At 43.3% G+C, this 21,702-nt stretch overlaps 1 protein-coding gene and 1 non-coding gene across 7 annotated transcripts in view; one reads left to right on the forward strand and one right to left on the reverse strand.

Annotated features, from left to right (window-relative positions):
- Positions 1 to 14,855, reverse strand: part of NCOA7 (nuclear receptor coactivator 7) — an 86,373-nt gene extending 71,518 nt beyond the window's left edge. For 3 of the 6 annotated variants that reach the window (XM_040057952.2, XM_040057964.2, XM_040057950.2), the window contains exon 1: positions 7,785 to 8,014. The gene's annotated coding sequence lies outside the window, so the exon portion shown is untranslated. Of the gene's footprint in view, positions 1 to 7,784; positions 8,015 to 8,228; positions 8,294 to 14,726 lie in introns of those variants that run through there. The other 3 variants (XM_040057959.2, XM_040057953.2, XM_040057956.2) reach the window with 2 other exon arrangements.
- Positions 14,856 to 15,080: 225 nt separating this feature from the next.
- Positions 15,081 to 15,152, forward strand: TRNAE-CUC (transfer RNA glutamic acid (anticodon CUC)). Its single transcript has one exon. It is a non-coding gene; the product is annotated as a tRNA-Glu (tRNA).
- The last annotated feature ends 6,550 nt before the right edge of the window (positions 15,153 to 21,702 follow it).

Below are 21,702 nucleotides of genomic sequence, written 5' to 3' on the forward strand. Positions count from 1 at the left end.
TCTATATATGCAGAAAAGATAGAACAAAGTTATGATTCATGCAAGACTGTGATATGCCCTCCTTCCTGCAGCATATCTAAATTGGGCTTTTACTTGCTCAACTCTGCAGGCATTCAATCAGTGAGATGGTTCAGGGCTCAACCAAACAACAAAAGTTAAAAATACACCTGACTTAAGCTTGAGTACTGTTGCATAAAAAACAGATGTATAGAAGTTCCCTGGTGAAGCAGTAGCAGTATATATTTTACTTCCAGATTACTCAAGTGTTTTAAATATTATTATGGAACTGAGGTTCTCTTGTTGAACAAAACAGACTAATTTTGAAACTAAAATTCGAACATCTTACTGATAGTATCAACAAAGTAACTCAGCATTCCAAAGCTAGATATTTCCTTTTGCTGCGGGGGAAAAAAAATCAAACACCACAAAGTCAGAAAAATGACAAATAGCTTGAATTCCTCCAGTGTTGCATTTTCAAGAAAGCCATCCATCTCAGCCACATCAACCAGGTGCCACAACAGAAACTCTGAGCTCTCTACTCCTGCACCAAGTGCATTCAGAGGGACAACTCACACAGATGATGTTTGTGACACCCAAGCCCATGTGTGCACAACTGGGGGCCAAAGACGAAAGCTGCCAAATTTCTGTTCACCACAGGTTACACCTGACATAGCTGCTAACGTTTCAAACAAAACTTTGCATTCTCTCGTTTACAGCTACATCAATGTAACTGCTTGCCCCTTCTCAAGCTGAAGCAGCCAAAGCAGATAATGCATTAACATCGGATTTGGCCTTGCTTTTTTCCATGAAAAAATACCTATTTTTGAGGGGGCCACAGTCCTTCCATTTTTGGTGTTAAAACATAAACTTTGTCTTTGAAAGTCTGTTAAAACTGGGTAGAGACCTACACTTAAAAAAAAAAAAAAAAATACAAAAAGCAGTTTGCACCTAGCCCATCAGGGTGCATTAGTGATTTGTAGCTAAAAAGGACTGACACTTTACCTGTGAAAAGGTTATTACTTCAGAGCTAGATTCATAGAATCAAGGATCATTTAGGTTGAAAAAAAACCTTGAGGGTCATCAAGTTTAATCATAAACCTACTCATGTTCCTGCCAATAATTATGACAGGACCTAGGATTAAAACTCATACATCCAATCCCAAACACACGGCCGGGCTGACCTCATAAACAGGTCTAGCTTCCACAGGTCCAAATTGCTTTTCTGAGATATCTGCATGCTGGACTCAGGGAAGTTAAAAAAAAAGGGGGAAAAAATAAGTGAAGAGAAGCAAGAAAAGAGATATGTTTCAAAGCCAAATGAAGTAGATTCCAGTTTATAACATGGGATTCTGTCATCCTAGAGCCTCTCAGTGAGAAAATCATTCACAGGTCTTTCATCACAGAATTCACAAAAAACGGCACATGGCATAAAGAAGAAATCAAAACTTAGACAGCAGATGGAAAACAGAGTACTGTACAACTTTTCTGTATTTTAATTGCAATATAATACTGACAGCAAAGCAGTTAAGATTTGAAAACAGTACTCAGTACTGAATGTGAAGTCCTGATTCCATGTGACATCCATGGAAGCCTGATTCTTTACAAAGCTTCTAGATCCAAAACAAAATCCGAGCCAAACCAAAGCAAACAGACAAGACAAAACAACAAAAAAAAAAACCAAACAAAAAACCCCAAACAAACAAACAAAACAAAAAAACCCAACCAAACAAAAAACACCAAAATAGCCCCCATATTTGAGGAGAGGCTTTTGAAGGACTGTTACAATTTACTAAGGGATGACAGTTTTTCCCAAGAAATGCATCTTGTAACTTGAAGCATCCCAAACTCTGCACTGGTCCACAACCAAATGGACACCCGACAGTTACCAAGTAAAAAGAAATACAAGTCTCCTCAGAAGCACCTTCAAAATCAGCTTTGGCGCTACAAATGGCTCCTTCAACTGCACTACCTTTCCTTTTGCAAACCTCCTTGGCTTTCCTCTTGCATTTGCACACACAACCCACAGCACCCTTCAATCATGGCTCATTCCTAATGGAGCAAGGTCCCATTCTGCAAGGAGCATCATTGCTCTGCTCTGCCAGGTCTGAGTCTACATCTCCTTCACTGGAGGAAAACAAAGAAACTAACACACTTGCCCTGCTCTTCTCATAAGCTTAACTTGAACTGTGTTCATAGTTGAGTGGAAAGGCTAGGAACTGCTCTTCTGGATGCAGTGTTATCCCAAGCTCACCACCTCCAACACATGCCAGCCCATAAGGTCTGGTTCATCCCTAGGGTTCATTCATGCTCCTTGCTTTTTCTAGGCTCCCTGTAGAATATTCATTATTTCTTGGTCTTGCATTTTGGTTTCAAGATCAGTTCCTAGTCCCCTACCCCTAAAAACTGCCTGTAATCTGCCAGGGTCAGCCTGGGACTGGGAACTACCGGAGCAGGGCTTAGAAAAGGACACTAGTTGACAAAACACTGAAACTTACTTCTCACACAAAAGGGTCAGGTGCACAGTGTCAACAGTGCAGGAAAAAAGAAAACTAATCTTCATCTCCTTAATCTCTTTTCATGACAACCAGTGTGTTCCTTGTACTAACAGAAGTTATGCACTACAAACAGAATCTAATTTTCAAAACAAACAACCCACTTAAAAATTTGTCCACTGAGGGATCAGTTAGCAGCAGAGACCCTTTTAAAGTAATCTAGAATTCTTGATAGAATGAAACAAATGGACATTTGATGTGGTGTGATGTGAGCAACCACATCAGCACAAGCCCAACAAAGGAGATTTTTATTTCCATCCTGTAAGTATGACTGTAGCAGGACACAAATGCAGATGTCACAGAAAGTTCTTGTCTAGCCTCTGCACACTGATGTGATGCTACTCTCTATTCACCTCTAACTAAAAGGCACATCTAACCAACACTGCCCAGTGTTTAGTTACACTAAACCCCGCCCCCCCACAATACCATAGAACAAAACCAAAAGCCAAATTACCTATAAACCAAATGAAATCTCTTCAGTGGATACCTAACCATGAGGACTGGAGAACAACTCATAGCACAGGCAGAAAACCACCCTTGTCATTCCTTTGTGGTTCTCAATTTGTTTCCTAACTGGCCTGACAATGACCCAGGCTGCCTGTGACTTGACCCCAAATATTTGGGCAGCAAGAGGACTTTCATGTTCATCAGCTGTTAATCATTTGGGCCAGATCTGCACAGGTTACTGGCTGACAGCAGGCAAAGTCAATCTGTCACCACATACCTGGCCACATTTCAGCAGTGTTCTATAACAAAGTAAAAGTTTCATCTCCTTCATCTCATTGTCACCAAGATATCAGAACTTATACCACACAGCTACCAAACAATACCTGCATTTCAGAATTTTTTGGAGCTGGGACAGAAGGTACAGACCAGATTTTATGTCACAGATCACCACAGCTCGTACCTTTAGGAGCCTTCAGCAGCCTCACTACAAAAGGCTTGATCAGCAAACAGGATGAAAAAAGGGAGTACAAAATGTCAAACACTGCTTATAGAAGAGAAGAATTTCTTTTTAATATAAATTCAAAATATCATGCAATCTTTGTGTGTAAAATTATTATACACATCAATGCCTCCCTGAATCCTGAACCTTTGTGAGAAAGTATGAAAGAAGAACTCAAGACGCTCTCTGGCTTACAAAATTTTGCTGAGTTTGCTGCAGTTACCAAAATCTGCATACAGATTAAACCCAGCCTTATCACAAGTACCCAGGTCTTTGTCATCAGTACAGCTGCTTAAAAAGCATTCTAAAAATGATACTTCTTAAGCTGAGAGTAAAATAAAGCCTTTGCCACCAGACTGGGGCACTACTTAACCATGAGACAGTTAACTACAGCAGAGGCCTACTGACACAGCACAGAAGCTGTGCCAAGCCACTGACAACATCGAGTTGCTCCACGCAGCACCTCCTCCAAAGTAACAACCTAGGCAGACCCAAGGATTTTCTGCAATCACAGCATCACCTGATCTGGCAGAAAGCCATCCACACCTCATCCCCTCTGAATCAAGGTAGCAGTGATGCTTTGTGAATATTCATTCTTCTTTTCGATCTGCTGCTTTACCTTAGAATACTTAAAAAGAAAACAAACTAGAAAATAAGACAGATGACATGTGGGGCAGAAAGCAGAAAAAATAGACTGGTGTAACAGCAGACAGAGCACTTCTAGAAAAGGTTAAAATTACTTGAAAAACAAGAGTCAGGGAATACATTACCTTTTCTTAAAACAAGACTGAGTTCAAGGAAGCAACAGCTCTCACTGTGAACTTCTCTAAAACCAAACTGTGATTTCCTCTATCTGGCGCACAGGAACCAATCCTTGCCTGCAGGCTCTTAGATTTTGAGGAAATGGCCCTCAGATAACTTCAGAAACACTTCAAGATCCCAAAATTCAGTCACTAATGGGTGAGAGTACAGTAAGAAAATTTCCTTTCTAGAAATAATACTAACAAAAAGCTTTTAAATCCTAAAGTGAACACAAAATTAAGCATAAACAATACTATTTTGACATTGTAATCAAAAGATAAACACAGATATTGCCTGTATTAACAGGTATAATTTTCCTGCTAAGCTTGCCTATTTTCTGTTCCTGTAAATCAGTTTGATATTACTGTTACTTAAACATGGGTATTTGTACAATCCACATTTTAAGAAGGATGTTGAAAAAAAAACCCTGCAAAACATAGAGTAGCTGTAAGAAAAGCAGCAACAGGGAAAAAATGGCACCTTGATGGGATCTACACAGCATATCAAAGAGAAGGCCAAATGTTTAATTACACCTCAGGAGTACTACAGGGCACAGAATAACTGAGCAGGGAATAGCTTCACCAAGCTCTGACAGGGGCACTGAACCACACAGCACCAGGAATTTGAGGCATGCAGCTGAAAGCACAGTTCACCTCTTAGGAGAAATAACAACCAGAAAGGCTTACTGACATTATGATGAGTACTCTACACATCAAAATATTCAAGTCTAATCCAGAAGTCTTCCTAGAGGATGAACTGTGGTTCCATGACAAGTCATTAATTCTCAAGAAGAGGGAGGTTAGGAGGACACTCTATGGTACTGAGGTGAAATACTGGTACTCTTTCTCCAAGCCTGGTCAGAGACTGGGAGTAGCGCAGGTGCAAGAGGAAAGCATTGCAAGAGCAAAGCATTGCACCTGGCCATGGGCACTTAGTATGACCTTCTGCTCTGCAACCCACTGAGAAGCAACACCAGATCCCTGAAGCCTGCCTGCACTCTGCCCTTGCAGGCAAGCTGGGGAGAGACTGCAGATACACAGCCGTGGTCCCATGCAAGGCTGCAGAGCACTGCCCACCCCAAAATTGAACAAACAGTTCCCAACATACAACTTCCAGCACAACCACTCACACCCACCTGACATTTTGACCAGGAACAGACAAACAGCTTTCCACCTACAATGAAAGGGCTTGCAAAGAAAAGTGGGAAGGAAAAAAAAAAAAAAATACTCCTTTCTATGTGTTTTAATACATCAATCTGAAACATTTTGTTTGGGGAGGGAAACATAATTCCTCTAGCCTGCTGTGAATTTTGTCATTGCTTCATAAATCTGGCTAGGGAAAAATGACAAGGGAGTAAGATCTTAAAAACGAAAAAAAAAGTAGGAGAAGGAAAAAAGAACTGAAGACCTGCTTCTCCTACTCTTCCTTCCTAGTCAAAGGAGATCACTTGAATGAGCGCTCTTAATGCTGACTTCACTTATCAAATGTAGCATTACATTTTCCCTTTTCGGGAAAACGATCTTAACCCCCAGGACAAGCTCACAGCAGAAGTGGCAGCAATATGACTTGGATATTTTCTTCTGTGAGGGTGCAAATTGCTTGCAAGAGGGAGTGAGAAGCCATCAACTTTGTGGCAGGCAGCCACCCCCAGCATCAATAACTCCACCAGCAGGTGGATATCTCAAATAAAGCAAATGCTACACCTATAAAGCTTTTAACTTTTTTGACTTATTGATCACGATGTGGAAGAGGTTTGTCAGTCAGCTGCTTCTTGGGTGATGACACTGAATTTCTTCTGCCAGATGAGCCAAAGACCATGACTGCCTGCTGCTGAACTGGGCACTGGCTGAGACACAGAGGGCACAAGCCAGACGCTGGGCAGAGAGCTTTACCATTTTTCTCAGCATTGGTTTTGTTCCAGCTTTCCTTTCACGCCTACTGGATAGCAAAGGGAAATTGAGTCCCTTTGTCCTTCATTTCCATAATTATTGTTTGCGAGCAGCTCCAGCTGCCTAGAGCAGCAATTTCTTGTGTCAGATCTCGCTGCAGAGGCTCACACTACGTTCTCACCTTTGAAACACCCATCCAAATGGGTGACTGCAGGGACTCATTCTAGCTGCAGAACTAGAGACAGGATTCCCACAATTTTTTTAATTACCTTTCTGAAGACATGTTATCCTCCAATCCAAATCACTCTCAAGTGAATTCACTTCTGTTTCAATAAAGGGGCTTATTCCCTAACATTTAAGGGATTTCCAAACTGTCCCCTGAAGTCAGGACCATAAGGTAGCCAAATATCTACTAGAGCCAGTCTCCAACCAATTTCAACCTTCTTTCAAAATGGATACACAAAGCAACAAAGCCATATTCCTAATACAACAAGGACTGTTCCAATCAATTCTAACTCACTTCATCTCCAAAGGGAATTACTTATCATTTCAGCAGCAGATGTGACACAACCAAATGGGAGTGTGGCTACTGCTGCAGTGAGAACAGGGCACTGGGCAAAGCCAAGGAATGAAAAACCTCCTAACCAACTTGGACAAATGAGGTATTCCAGAAATGTTTTCCATAACATAATATGGAATAAGGGAGGGGAAAAAAAAAAAACACAAAAAAACAAAACCCCCACATAATTTCACTCCAAGCCCAAGATTTTGATCCACTACTTAAAAAAAAAAAACAACAACAACAAACAACAGACAGCATTTTGGGTACAAGCATCTACTTCAATACAACTCTTCAAAGTATCAACATTACTTTACTATATTGTTCCTTAAAATATTTGGTGTATATTTATGGACATTTCCCAGGCAAAAGGATGAAAGAGAAGGCAGCCTAAAATGCACTGCAACTTACATATTTTTTATCATGACTTACATTTAAAGATATACATTCCCGATAAAGTAGTTTTCATTCAGAAAGTATATATTCATGAATACTTAAACATATATTTTTGGCATTTTCTATTGCCTTCTCCAATAATTTTCTGAAAGTCTCTGTGTGTACACGTAAGTATCAGATGGAACAATATCAGGAAATAATTATTTCCATACTGTGTAAACACTGGCTGATACAATATCCCGGCAGAGTTCATCAACACACATTTTAAGTACCACACAAACACAGGCCCTTAGACTGGGCCATAGCATTTGAAGCAAACCATAATCGATTAATGGGCACCTACCCATCTTAAAAGTCCACCACTGCGCATTAATACAAGAAATGTATGACTACCTAATGGGAGAACAGCAATTGTAACATGCACGGTAAACACAGGCTAAAAGCCTGCTACTGAGTCGAAGTGTTCATCATCTCATTTCATCACCTAGGGGATTAACAGCTACCGCATCCTTTAGCGCCACGATACTGCACACACACCACCCAAGATAAAAGTAAACCAACTCTGAAGCAGTGTATGATGAAGGACAGAGAGGAAAGTCCACTGCACTGATTGAAAAGACAAAAATCAATTACCGACACACCTTGTGAACCCAGCAACACTTCGCAATCATGGCAACCTAAGGCTAAATAAATTAATATACAGAGAGAGCCTGGAACATTCCAGTAATTCATCCGAGACCCTGAGACAGAGGGAATAAATGAGGTTCGAAGCGGCGAAAGCCATCCCGGCTGCACGGGCCGGGTAGCGGCAGCAGCTGAGCACACCGCGGGTGCCCAGGAGCGGCACCTGGGGCGGGCGGGCAGGTCCCGCCAGCCGCCCCCGCACGGACACACCGCGCCCGCGGGGCCGCCCGCGCCTCCCGGGCCGCGCCGGCTCCGCGCACCGGCGAGCGCGCTAAGAGCGCCTCCGCCACCACAGCGCCGGCCCCGCCCCCGCCCCGCCGGGCTCCGCGTCCCCCGGCCAGGGCACAAGGCCGCGCCCGAGCAGCCCCGCCCGCCCCGCGGCCCGGCGCGCACAGACAGACCTGCGGGCGGGCGGCATGGCGGGCTCGGCCCGGCGCTGCGCCCCGAGCGCTCCGCGGGAACGCCGCCGCCTCCGCCGCTCCCCGCTCGGCCACAGCGGCGCCGGCCCCGCCGCGCCTCGGGCTCCGCCCCGCCCGGCGGCCCCGCCTCCCCTCGGCCCCGCCCGGCCGCCCTGACCCCGCCGGATCGCGGTGGCCCCGGGGCTGCGGGCGGCGGCCGCGCTCCCGGGCCGCTTCTCGGGCTTCAAGCCGCGTCCTGGGCACAGGGATCGATCTGCGGAGCTAGAAGTCCTACGAGCCATAAAGCCCAGGCGCCGGGGTCTTCCTCTGGAGGGGAGTTTTCTCAAGGGCGATGCTATAAACAAAACAACCAGTTTTGGAAATTGAGGTCAGCCAAAGCCTTTAGATCCGTGGGAAACTAAAAAGCCTAGAAACCTCATCTGCTGTTTCTACACTGTCCGTCAGTAGGCTTCTTCACCCAGTTCCCAGAAAACACCCGCCATATTTACCAGAAATTCCACTCCGTACCCGAGATAACTACAGGTAACACTTCCAGACGTTTGTGGCTAGCCTAAAAAAGATCTAGCTTCTTTTTTCTTCCTTAGGTTAGTAGTCAGCTCCAAAAGACTGATTTCAGTCTTTCAGGCATTGTAACAAAGGCACTGTAACGCCATTAAATTCCAAATTCTGCAAGACAAAATCTCAAGCCTGAAGATAGGCAGTTACCTGCATAAATGAAAAGGTGACACAACACATACACGTATATAGGGACACGCTAAAAGAGTGTGTCCAAGTAACAAATGGCTCCTAAGAGTATGAATCCAATGAGTTTTCAATAAGATATTTGTCAGAGGCTTAGTTTTAAAATTTAACATCTTCTTAGAAGATTCATTTCAAAAACGTGTCATTTTCAGGACCAAATGCATCTCCAGTACAGACACAGCCATCTCCCACTATTGCCATTATCCTATTGTAGCATATGCTTGCTTTCACTCAGTTTCACTACTGGAACAACTGTCTCAACTCCACCACTACATTTGCTGCTGCACTTTCAGCTAAAATTGAAATTTCCATCTGATTTTTTTTTACCAGAATAGTTTATTTTACAAAAGACAGATTTTCTTTAAAATGTAGTCTGCTGCTTAAAGGATATGTTCTTCTAACACACAGCAGTTACTACATCTTACTATTATTACCCAGCAAAAGATGGACAAACACAAAGTTACTTTGGTTAAAATCTCAAAGTTCACTGGCACAAGGGTTCTCTACCACCACACGAAAGAAAGGGGCCCTGCTCTCACTTACTCTTCCAGCAGTGCTTAGATAACAAAACTGAGGGGAAAAAAAAATAAATACATAAAAAGAGGAAGGATAGTAGTACTGTTTACCCAACCTCCTTTGCCAAATTGCAGGAGCTACGAAGCTCTATCCATCAAAGTGGTGGAAACCCTATTTATCACTTAGCTGCACTTGCACAACAATGACATTGACTAACACCTTATTTTAGCTCCAGAAAAGTTATCCCTATCCTAATGTACCAGTCTGCTGCCCATCATCATTCCAAGTACAGTCACCTCTATTGTACAGTGTAGAAAGCTCTATGAAGACAATGTATAAATACCATATAGCAAAGAAACTACACATTCCTATGGTACTTATGGTGCCCCAAGCATATCAAATGCATATTCTAGACTGCTGGCATGGGGGAGAAATCACTCAAATTCCTGTCAGAGCAGCAGGATAAGCAGGCTAGGACTGGGACAGAAGCATCGTACAAATTCTGCTTATGGCACTGTGGGTTATTGCCTGTGGCTCATGCCATTGGAAGAACTTGTGTGAGTGGGTTGTCATACACCCTTTTATTTTACTGAGTCTGAAGAACTAAGTAATGCCTACCTTTCTATAGCAACAATGAATATGAGATAGGCAGATAATAGGTAGATTAGACAAATACATATCACCTTTGAAATAAAATTTAGTTTTAGTCTCTCTGCAGTATAGAGGATAGCAGACTGAATGGTCTGAATGGTTTGCTCTTTCCCATGGCAATATGTTCCTTGCCAATTCATTTGAATACAAATGCTCTAACGTAATTTCATTCATTGTCTTTGTGGTATCAATGCTTGGATCATCTTTACCTGAGAAAATCTTAAATTCGCATTGCTCATTGATTTCTGGATTGGGCAAATTTGTTTTTTCACTGTTTGTGTTATTTTGACGGAGACAAAATGTAAATATGCAATTTTCATCAGTTTGAAATTGTGAATTTTTACCCTGGAAAAAGATTTCTCACACAAACTCACATGTATAACTACACATGAAAAACCAGATTTGGGATACTGAAATACTACATTTGATTGGGTTTTGTTTTCTGCTTCAGTGTACATTAACAGAGTTGCATACGTTCAAGAGAAAAAAATGCTAGTATGTTTATGGCCTGCATTCAGATCAGTTTACACTAATAGCAGAAAAAATACTATATTGCTCCTCTAGTTCATGTAGTTTTTGGTTTGTTGGTTTGTTTTTTTACATCTGTAATTGTTAGCTTACAGCTCATTTATTTAAGAAAGATAACCTGCCATAAAGAATTACACTGACAACCTTGAGTACTACAACAGTCCAGTTTTGAAAAGTTATAAAAGTAAAGGTGACACCAATCTTTCTTTTTTTTTTTTCCATTATCAGCCCTTCTGTTTTTGCCCATTACTCCTACCATTATTTAACATGAAGTAGTCACAAAATAGGTTTCATACAGACAGACTTTTATGCATACATAATTGAGGCTCTGCTTGATCCTACTGCACTGAGGGCTATTCTTAGCCTGGTTTCTTCAGTTTATGTAATGATGAATTTTCAGAGTGTCCCCAGCTCACCCTTTAACTTTGAATTGATTGTCTAGATATAACTCAATGTGACTGAGGTACTGCTATTTTCCACAAGTTTTACCAAAATAAGGAAGAGACCATAGCTTGGAACTTTTATAATAAGTTCTCCCCTAATAACTGATTCTGTGCACCTATTTCTCTGTCTAGAAAAGCAAACCAGAAGTAGCTTCCAAAATGCTCAGCCGAAGAAACACTATAAAAAGAAATAGAATTTGCTGAGATACAAGAGGAGCTGACAAAAAAGTCCTATTTGTTTCAGCTAAGGTAGCTCAGTGGGCACTGGATGAAATGCCTCACCACCACGCTTTATCCCAAACCCCAGAATCACGTGCATTTTAACATGGGCTAAAAGGGAAAAGAAGCTAACCCAGGCTTTTCCAAGTCATATGCAGTGCCGGGGAAGAACAGAAGCTGAAGTAAAAGAACACAAGAACGTGTGAAAGTATTTATAAAATACTGGTGGTCGCTTCCCCTCTTGTTCTTCAGGATCATTAAAATATCCTCAAGGACAGGGCCTGCTGCACACGGCCAGCCCCGAGCCGCGGCGCCACACTGCAGGCACAGGGAGCCAGTCCCCACACGGCCTGGAATGGGCTCTTGGAGCTGGGAGTACCATGACAGCAGAAACATTTGGACAACACTTCGTCAGGTTTTCCTCATGTTATTTCCATCAAAACACTACTGCAGTAGTATTTTTCCCCCAGAAAATTGTTATAATCCAACAGTTAGGTCACCAATCTGACCATACATGGAAATTAAACATAAAATAGCAAAAGACTGTGCATCATCTCTTCCTTCCCTCTCCTTTCCACTTCCTTGAAACTGGGATGATGTACAATTACAAGTCAGGCGAACTTACAGAAGAAAATCTGATACCAAGATTTTCCACATGAAACACACAGTTGAGGAAGAGAGGACTGATAAATGCAGCTAATGTGCAGATCAGGGGTTTTCACTAGAGCTGAAGCATGTACCCCAGGTACTAAAGAAAATTTGTACTTACCATTATTTAGTATGTACATACCCAAATTATAAACTTTCCATAACTTAGCACATTACTTTGATGTTATTCTTACTCATTTTTACATCATAAGCCTACACATCAATCAGCATGTCAAATTAAAAGAACAGTAATATGTAATGTGTTCATATGGAACAGACAAGTTAATTGCATGCTGCTGTGCAGCTTGCATTTAAAGGAATCGCTCTGATTTTTCAGGCTCCAAAATTCAGCCTTACCTACCAAATTGTGACAGCCATGGTACAGTGGTGCCTCTAACACTGAATGCTACTCACTCAGTTTCACAGGCACACCAGTGTTAAGTGAAAAGAAACATCGACCTCTGACATTCCTTTCCTGGTGCTTTTGGGAAGATCATTTCTCTCCAGCTGCCATCTCAGGGATGCAGGCACAGGCACTGGCTGCTTCTGTGATGGCAGGAGGCTGAATCGCTGACAGTTTCACTGATGCACTTCTCTACTGGATACAGGAAGCCAGAGGAGAGCCACAATCTTTTGTCAGTGCACATGACTTGTACAGTAAAAAAAGCCATTTCTAAAAATAACTAGGCAGCATATGACTTTCAGTGCTATTTTCCTGGTGGTCTAGTGGTCAGCCCTCACCTCTTAGGTTAACATCAAGGAAAAAAAATCCTATTTCAGTATAAATTTTGTATATTTCAGTATAAATCTTGTACATACCTTAGTTTTCACTGCTCCTGTGGCTGTAATCAACAACTCTTTCATGCTCAAGAGAAATTTAGTGAGATATATTACTCATTTAGAAAGTGATTTGCTAACTGTCAAGCACAAAAGAGCAGGATTGATTTGTTTTCATATCTAACGGCTTCCTAGGGCATGGACAAAACACATTTGCCCACCCATCACCATAAGATCACATTTTTCATAGGCTCAGCTTCTTTTCTGAAATTGTCAGGGGGAGTATTCTGTCTCCATCACTGATGCAGCTTAAGAATCAAGGGGCTTACCCCTGCCTTCTTCTGTGGTGTCATGTAACTGAGACACTCCTAAGGGGGGCAATGACCATTCTGTAATATATATCTTCAATCCTGCCAATGCAGCACTGTGGGCCTAGCCTAGTTCTAACCTAGCTATCTCCAGTGCTGCTAACATCACAAGCACAGAAGTCAGTACCCCTCCAAAACCCACCTGAGAAGCACCCAGAGTGGAGAAGCCTATGCTTTTAAACACAACACTGCCGACCTAGTGGAGTATACAAACTCTCAAGGCTAGTTCAGTTTCTGCAGTATAACTACCTCAATATCTGGCTGGTGCTCCTTGCAGGTTCCACTCTGTAGGAAACCAGGTCCCACTTTGCCTCTCTCCTCAACAATGGGCACAGATTACCTGCTGGGACCAGCGGACCTCTCTCACCCAAGCACACCCACCTCTTTGCACAGATACCTCAGCCTCCAGCCCCACACAGCTTTGGGTCCTCAAGGCCTGAAATGCCTTAGTCTTACCAAAGGGGATGCTGTTGATCCTACCCATGTGAAAAGCTGTTCCTGCATATATAAGATATGAGATCATATCTAAGAGGGCCTCATTATAACCTCATATTTTGTTATGTCCCTCACTGCAAAGTAAAATTGATGAATTTAGACCAAAGAAAGCTCCATCACAATCAAGAGACACATTTTGTTCAAGAATGCTACAGTGACTGTTCTGTGATGAAATGAACCGTTGGCTGAACAGGGATGCTGATGAGATGGAAAGCAAACATCTTCAACCTCTTTCATTCCTTCCAGAAGAAAAAGATCCCCTTAAGTTTGTTTTCAGACTCTAAAGCTTTTAAAGATCAGCTAATGTGTATTTGCACAGTCCACAAACACACAGTCTGAAGCTTACCTAACTTAACACAGAAAAGTTTTTGCATTTTAGAGGCAAAGGCCTTGAGAACCAGAGAAATTTGCTTGTGCAGAGCCAACCCTCCTCTATCGTTGGACACTGCCTAAATAGGGAATATTATTTTTGCTAGTACAGCTCCCAGATCTTCTATGCTCACGAGAACAACATGCCAGAGGAAAAAGCTTTTACGTGGAGGTCAACCACAGCACTGGCCATTTTCATTCCACTCGCACAAACCTTACCAAAAAAAACAAGGTCACAAATTAGTATCTATCATGTGAGGAGGCCGCGGCAGCACAAGGCAAGCAAACACCGACCTCGGTCCCCTCTGTGGAGCCACTGGCTCCCACCTGAGAGAGGCCTTTAGAGGCACTCTCCCCTGCAGGCCGAGCACCGGAGGCCGGACAAGCTGAGGTGTTTCCACAGCCTGCTCGGGGAGCGACTAAGCCGGCGCGGGGGGAAGCGCCACGTTCCTCCCCTCCCGGCAGCCGCCGGCCGGGATGTGCGGTGCAGATCGCTCGGCTGACGAAGCCCCGCCTGCGGCCGTGACAGCGACTCCCCGTACGGAAACGATGGTGTCACGACAGGCTCGTACAGGCAACACGAAATGAGGGGAAAGTGCCGCGCGAAGCCCGCGCCTGGTGGGGACGGCGGGAAGAGCGCCGGCCGAAGAAGAGACGGAGACCCGGCGCCGCCCGCCCGCGCCCTCCTCCGAGCACCGCCCGTGCCGCGGCCGCGCAGCTCTTGCCTGTGGCGCTGTGGGAGCCACCCCCGCTCCCGCTGCGGCACCGCCGGGCTCGCCACTCCTTCCCGTCCGAGGCTCCGTCCCGTCCGGGCCCACACCACCATCCCGCCTCCCGCCCACGGAGAGGGCCCTTCACCAGCCTCGCCTGGGCGGCCCCCTCTCCTCCCCACCCCGCCGCCGCGATTCTCTTCCGTGGGGTGGAATAGAACGTCCCTCTCCACACGTAGCTGATTCCAAGACTTGGTACTGCCTGGAAAGTAGGAGTACGAGGGAAAACCTGCGGCACAACGCTGTTGAAGGAGGAAGAGCACTTTGCTAGTAATTCTTTAGAAAGAAGTGGAAGAGTTTCATTAAGGATCCCTGGTGGTCTAGTGGTTAGGATTCGGCGCTCTCACCGCCGCGGCCCGGGTTCGATTCCCGGTCAGGGAAGCTTGCTTTTTTTTTTTTTTTTTTTCCCCTTTCCTTTACCCTCCCTAATCTCTTGTGTTGTTTTAGGATTCTCTCCGGCCCTCTCCTTCTGCTCTTACAATTCCGGGACCATCGGCCGGCTGCTGTGCGAGCCCGAGGCGCAGGAGTTGTGAGTCGCACCTGGGGACAGCACAGCTTGGAGGAATCGTACACGAAGTCCTGCACCAAGTCCGAAGCACAAAGTCTCAGCACCCTGTGCTGGTGGGCAGGGGTAACCTGGCCAGGTGCATCATCTGCCTGGAAATCTTGCCGTCACAACACTGCCTATAGACATCCCATGCCCGCCCACCCACAGGAATTCTAGAAGTCAGCAGAGGCCTGCCTAGACGGCCGCCTGCAGTTAGAAGGAGCAATTTTTTTTTTTTTTTTTTTTTTTTTTTTTTTTTTTTTTTTTTTTTTTTTTTGTCTGCTCTCTGCTCTAACAACCTAGGGTGTTCCCTCACCTTCCCCCCTCACACGTCACTTAGTCACTTAGTGCTATCACGAATCTTTGAACCAGGACAGCAGGGACTCAGCAGGGGCTGGAGCATCTCTCTTGTGAGGAAAGGATGAGGAAACTGGGCCTATTCAGCCTTGAACGAGACAACTGAGAGGGGACCTCATCAATGTCTACAAGTACCTGAAGCGAGGTGCCAAGAGCATAGAGCCTGGCTCTCCTTGGTGGTCCCTGATGCAAAAACACCACTGGAAATAATGGCTTTGGCTGCCTTTCCCAGGGCATGTCAGAGCCAGGCTGCCTTCCACTCTAGATAGGAGTGTCTCACCAGAAAGGTCTTCCACTATATTTTTTATGACAAAGAAGCTTCAAGGAGATACAAAGGGAAGGGATCACCTTTGCTCTAAGGCAGAAAGCAAACAATCAAAAGGGCTGTTGTCACCCTTTAGATATAAAGAAAAGGTGCCACCAAATTATAGTTAAACACCAGGTCCACAGGTTGCCACCCAAGGAATTATTGCATTCCTGTGGCTGGAGGTTCTTAAGAGGGGGCTGGACAAGTTATCAAGTGTCTCAGACTGGGCAAGGTGAATGGCTCAGTGGATCTCCTAAGATTCTGAAAGTCATAATTATATGATTTCATCCTGCACTTTCCCTATAATTAACAGTTTACCTGTTAATTAGAACTGTGTAGGGCTCTGAGATTCTTCTCTCCCTCTTTGATCTCAGTGAAATGCCTTACCAAGTTGGTGGAAGAAGTTGCTGCTTTCAATGTTTGAAAATGATGGGCAATTTTAGAGGCAGCTAAAATGAATTTCATGTATTGACTACTTTCCCAGAAAAGGCATATATATGGTTTTACCTGGTTTCTTTCTTACAAAAGAAGCATTTCCTTTTGCTTTAACTCATTTTGTAGTATGACATTTGCATGGTCTCAGCACTGTAAGTCCAGCTTTAGAGTCAACTGAGAAAAGAAAATCACATGTAAGATTTTAGAAAAATATAAAACCCCCAGAATAACTCTTGCACACAAAGAGTAGTTTCCAATACTTACTTAGGAATACTGCATAATCTCTGAAGAAGCTTTCTAATAGCCTTCAAAATCCCTTTTCAGTCTGATGTCAGGCTTGAAACTTGCCCTTGCACAGACAGTAAATATCCACCCAGCAAGGAGTGCTCTTGGCTGGTGTCCTTACACTTCAGGTCCCGCTGTGATTAAAGGTGTCCTGGTCTGGGATGAAAAAAGCCAAGATCAATGTTCACCTTGAGCAGGTGTTTAAGAGTGTTACAGTATTTTTTGATTCCTTGTTCCTGGATCTTAGTGATGGAGAGAAGGATGTGATGGAGGGAAGGACTGGTAGAAGAACCATCCATGTTTTTAACCAGTAGAAGAACCATCCTTCCTAGAGCCTTTGTTGGTATTTTTGTTTCACATGAAAGGTAACTGATGATGTTGGCATGTTGAAGCCCCAGAAAAGGTGGGCTGTTTAACAGAGGACTGGCAGTACAATCAAAAGCACATCACAAAAGTGATCTGGCTAGAGCAGAGGTATTTCAGACAAAAATAAGATTATTAATAACACATTTTCAAAGTGTAGCTGAATTCACTTCTCACTGTGGTAGATTTTTAAGATACTGGCTCACAAGTATTTTCACTTTATTTTCTGTTCTTCCTCAAAAGTGTGACCAAGTGCTTTCCATGTCACAGCAAAGGCTTATAGGAATGAACTGCAAAAGATATAAGAATGATAAGGAAGACAATACTTTAACTGTAGATCAACTTAAACCAGCAGCTGAGTCAACTTTTCTTTCTTGTTACCTCCTTTAAGTTATAGCCCTACATTAATTCCACTTTGTAAGTTTTTTCCTATCTTATATGTAGTATCTTGGCTGTGAGTGGACATAAAATTTTGCATGACTTTTACAACTAGCAATTCTTTGGAAAATGAACGTTCCCACTTTTTTTTTTTTTTTTTTTTTTTTTTTTTTTTTTTTTTTTTTTTTTTTTTAACAGGCATCTTTTCTACTTGCCCTCATATTTCACTTCTGACTGAAGGGCATGGAGTCAGGCAGGCGTTAGATTTATTCTGTTCCCAGGGCATTCTCTTGGCCGCTTTATCGCCTTTTTATTTGTTTCATTGCGGACATAACTCCGTGGTATCCTCCACAAGGCGACGAGCCTTTGCCTGTTGATATAAAAATTGTCGGCACACGCCACGAGGTGGCATCCCGGTCCTGTGTCTGCCACCACCCGCCCGCGGTTCCCAGAGCAGCTCCTCCTCTGGAGCTTTCAGACTCAATTCCCGGTTAACGTCGTGCCCGATTCATTCCTATGAGCTACTGAGTAATGAGGGATTTGTATTTGCTGATAAAGCCAATTTCATGTACAAATGAAGCTTTGATTAAGGCAAATCACTGCCTAGTTTCTGAGTTGAATGCTGTATATGGAAATTTTACAAGCTGTTTTTAAACAGTCTTCCTCTAACATTAAGAAAAAGGTAAAAACAAAGTCACAAAGTATTATAAAGCATGTAACTCGGACTCTATCACCTCATCCTGTCTGTGGCATTAATACAGTGATGACACATACCATTACCAGAGGGACAAACAACTATATGTCCCAGAACATATTCACCCCCACAGCCACTCTGCTTTTCACCTGTAGGTTTTGAACTGAAGGTCATGCAGAAAATTTATGCCAAGGTGAAGAAGGGAACCACAATTTCTGCATCCCAGGTCAGAGTACCGATTCATCAGCTGCCCAAGGACACAAGGTAAGGTCTGGTTTCATTCCCTGCCCTTCTGCTTGTATTCAAAAGGCTGGTGAGCCATGGGAGCAGTCTGTGCTGTGACATTAGTGCTGTCACCATGGCAGTCAAAGGACACAAACAAGGCAAAGTTTTTATTAAACTGGTGGGGTGGAAGGAAAAACAAAACCAAAAGATGCTTTCAGGCATACAGTCCTTTTTCCAGACTTTTTTCCCCATCCTATTATCTATCCCAATATTCTTTCTATATAATATTGATGTCTTAAAACATAAGTCTCTTCCCGAGCTACAGAGTCACTATGAAACACATTATGGACAGTAAGATAAAAAAAAGACTGCAACCTCACTGCACATCCTCTTAGGATTGTTTCTTGAGAACTACAGTTGGAAAACATACTTTGAATTGTGTTTTAAGAGAAATTATTTTACACAAACCAAGGCAGTTTATTTAAGGTTACATTATTGAAAGTCGAATACAGATTTAATTACCACTCAACAGATCTAGATAATACTGTCCAAGGACCATTTTCCAGCAAGTCCTTTCGCAGGAGCAGCTGCCACGTCCTATTAAGAAGTACTCTGATCATGAAATTATGAAAGCTCTGATCCTTTTAAAAGTCTGAACTTTTTCTCTTGCATGCTGCAAATCTGCTTTCTAGATCCTTTTTATACTGCCTTGTGGCTACAGTCAATCATTACCTTCTGCCTTTCCATGCTTTGTTTCCCTTGTGCTCTTTGGATTAATCACACTTTAGTAAACTATATAGACAACATTATTATGCTGTGCCTAATTTTTGTTTTGCTAGCAGAAAAACAGAGCTGGGAGGTGCCAGTTTCTTCCCCAAAGCAGGAAAATAATAACAGACTATAAATTGGTATTACAACACATGCTCTGGCTGATGGTGCTGTCTCCTGCATGTAGCCGGGAATACCAGCAATCAAGACAAGGACAAGGCAGCTGGGCTGATGGAGGATGGCCACAGCAGGGCGCTTTCGTGGCTGTCTACCCAAACTCTGCCTTCATCCTTTGCAGGGGATTTTTTTTCAGAAAATACAATTCTGTATTCCCTAACTGGCATAATAGGTACTGTGTAAACAGCAGTTCTGCACAAGAGATCCAGCAAAATAAATGAAAAAACAGGAACGATCTTCCTCTCTGCTCAGATAAGAAACCACCTGCCTAATTCTATCAGGATGAAGTTTTGCAGTTTGTTCATTCTCTACCCCAAGCCAGGTAGTAAGTCTCAGTTTCAGATTTGTTGGGACTGTGGCTTTGTTTCAATCAAAATGGAGTTCCTTGCTGTAGCCTACAAGTGCTTTCATCCCTCCTACCACACTCATATCCCCTTAAGTAACCAGGCTGAAGCGGAGTGTGAAGCACGTGCAAAGACGATTATGAGCTCCTGAGATTCTATCACCACGTCTCCCCTGCCCCTGCCTGCCATAAGGCTCACAGGGAGCCTGTGTGTACGTGCCAAATGCAGTTCTGAAGTGGTCTCTCTTGGGTTTACCATCATGTGTGTCTTCGGCAAGAAAGGAGTGGCAGGTGGCTGGTGGTTCTGCTGTGGATGCAGGCAAAATCCAGGTATCTTAAAGGTAAACCAGGTATCTTAAAATCTCTTGTACCTACTGTTTATTACAGTTTGCTTATCCTCCTTTAAAAGTAAAAAGCCAAATTATTAAATGTAATTTAATGAATTCTACTTCTCTTCTGGTCATACATTCAAAGGGGCTTTTCTTACACGTCATCCATTATGCCACCAGAAATTTGCCTCCCTCAGTAGCATCTGGGCCGCAGGACAGCTACTACCTTATGTTAACCAGTGGCTTATGGTAAGGGATTGAAACTTAAGTTAAAAGTGCTCCCAAGATGATGATGAGTTAGGAGCTAATCTTTCCCCTGGGGTCTGAGGTCTAATTAGACAAGATCAAGGACAAGAATTAATTAACACTATTCCCACTTTACAGGTGAGTAGCCAAGAAGTGAATTAACAAACAAGTTGTATTTCTGATGTATTTAAACACTCAAAAGTAGCTTGACACCTAAAACTTAAAAATCAGACAAAAATGCATCCTCTAAAATTTTGGTCCTGCAGGGGGCTTAAAAGCATAAAAAATTTTGCTTATACAAATAATCACACTGAAGAGGAATAGTTCCTCTCTTTCCCTCAGAAGTACATCCTTAGTTCCTTCATAGAACTAGTCCTAAGTCATATTGGTGATGAACTGTAACACTGATTTTGAAAAGCAACAGGGATTGAAAAAGTCACATGTGTCAACAATAGCTAAAAAATATCTCTAACATGCCCAGTTCTTCTTCACTTTAAAGGTTATATACAGGAGAAAAAAAAATCTTTATTTCCCTTTTTTTGCCTCCAGTTTGAACCACTGACACTGTGGAGAAACACGCCACTGCAAAAGTTGGGCATATGGGCAAGCAGGTCTTACATATTTATATTGAATTATTACTTCTCTTTTGTTTTGTTGGTGGCTACTGCTATTGGGCATCCTTGGGTTTTAACGGTCACATCAAAGGAGCGGCTCTGGCGTGAGAACCGGTCAAAGCGAGCCAGATAATTAATGGATTTATTACTGAGGTCGGTTCCCATGATTGTCGGTGGGCAGCAGCAACTGCTGTGTCGTAATCCTCATTCTCTTGGTAAGGCACATACTGCCTTAAAAAGGTTTAATGATCCAATAGTGATTTACTAATGGGAATCTTTCTTGTCGGTTTAGCAGGCCTTGAAGGAGGACAGGGTGGCACATGAAGGTCAGTTTTCAGCAGTATCAAGAAATGGTTTTATTTGTTTTGTTTTGAGATTCCTGTTTGGAGCATTTTATGTACTAACTGCAATAATAAATTGAAGGGTCAAAGTCATTGTAGCTGAGCAGGTATCAGATTCTTGATAACATGAGGAGGAAAGCAGACAGACATTGGTCACAGTAGATTGCGGCTGAAGGTCTGAGATAATGATCAGAAAACATTCACTACAGCTTTTATGATCAACAAAATGAAAAACTGTGGTAAGAGGGACTGAAACAGCCTCATGAAACCACAGGCTGGTAGCTGGTCCTCGCCATCAGCCCCTGCTGGGGTAGCTGCCTGGAAAGGAACTTTCACTAAGGTTGCAACCCCTTTCTGCTGGGAAAGGAGGGAGGGGGGACAACTAGTGGGACAGCTGCCCAAAAAGAGGGCAGGGGAGGGAAAAGGAGAGGAAAAAGCTTTGCCTACCCAGAAGGAAGGAGATGCTCTTGGTGCCTAAGGACCCAGCGTCCCCACCACTGCTTCCCCTCGCCACCCTGGTGC

The sequence above is a fragment of the Hirundo rustica genome, chromosome 3 (assembly GCF_015227805.2).
Source record: "Hirundo rustica isolate bHirRus1 chromosome 3, bHirRus1.pri.v3, whole genome shotgun sequence".
Taxonomy (NCBI): domain Eukaryota; kingdom Metazoa; phylum Chordata; class Aves; order Passeriformes; family Hirundinidae; genus Hirundo; species Hirundo rustica.